Genomic DNA, 1,296 nt, shown 5'->3' on the forward strand with positions numbered 1-1,296 from the left:
CATCAGCAAATGAAGGTCCCGCAGGCTTTTCTCCCACAGTATTTACTCCATTTGCATCATCACGGTCAACTCTACTTTGAGGAGGCAGCTCTTCCCCAGTCGCATTTAGAGTGCCTTCCAACTTGAAGGACTCATTTTCCAGCACTATATCTGACAGTCTAGTATGTATACTTAAATATAATTTGTTAATGAATGAATGACTACATAGACTCTACTTAGAAGAAAAAAATGCATGCACCATGGAAAGAGATTTTTCTCTATTCTAACAGCTGTGCAGGCTTAGTTTGCCAACAAAATAAATGATTGGAATGAAAACATTATATTCATTTACTATAAAGTTCACAGGTTTCGAGCACCAGTATTCCTCAGACAAATTCTCTCTCTAATAAAACCCATAAAGACATATATAATAGAAAATAGCAGTTTTTAATGACTTTGATAAACATCCAAGGCACCCATGACACTTAAGCAGGAGAAATATGAGATAAAAGAGATGCCCACAGAAGGAAGCCTAGCAGTGTGGAACTTTTACCTTTCAGCACGTGCTGAATCCTAAGATTTCTGGAAGCAAAGGCCAATGAACTAAGTTCAAAAGCAACTAAGAGACTAAAAGGCTCAGCATAGCTTTTAGGTTTTAATCCACAAGGCAAAAATCACAGGTAAGTACTTACCAAGGAAAAAGGCTAGTGCTCCGGATTTTAGGTTGAAAGTCCTAAGTAGTTGCACTCTAGGAATTAAGGAAAACTGAACCTGAACAATCCTTCACAAAACTTGAACTCCAGCCTTGAAACAGTTCAGTCCCTAACTGGATCAAAGTGACATACACTTGGAAGTGATGGTATTGAGAAGTTTAGGCTGTACTGAAAGCACTGGCAAGAGCAAGGCTCCAAGGGTTGGCACAATGCCAATTGAGATGTTTCAGCAAGTGCATGCAATATTGGAAGTGTGCAAATGAAATTGGGAAGACAGCTACCTGGCCAACTTACTGGGAGAGATCTATATCTTAGCCATTCCAAGGAAGGTGATCCATTAAGGACATTATGTTGAGTGAAATTAGTCATTCACAAAAGGAAAAATACTGCATAGGACCACTAATGTGTGTAAAAGACTAGGAAAAAGAACCCATACTAATCCACTAAAGTGTACTCTTAGGGGGTTGTTAGGATGTAGGGGTAGGGATAGGGGTGGGAGGGGAAGGTGGAGTACAGGGCAGGGAATAGACACAAGATAATTTGGGTATTGGGTAGGGGGGCAATATACAAGAAGGGAGAGAGGAATCGAAGAACAAAGCAGATG

Source organism: Chrysochloris asiatica, unplaced genomic scaffold (assembly GCF_000296735.1).
Source record: "Chrysochloris asiatica unplaced genomic scaffold, ChrAsi1.0 scaffold00044, whole genome shotgun sequence".
Classification (NCBI taxonomy): domain Eukaryota; kingdom Metazoa; phylum Chordata; class Mammalia; order Afrosoricida; family Chrysochloridae; genus Chrysochloris; species Chrysochloris asiatica.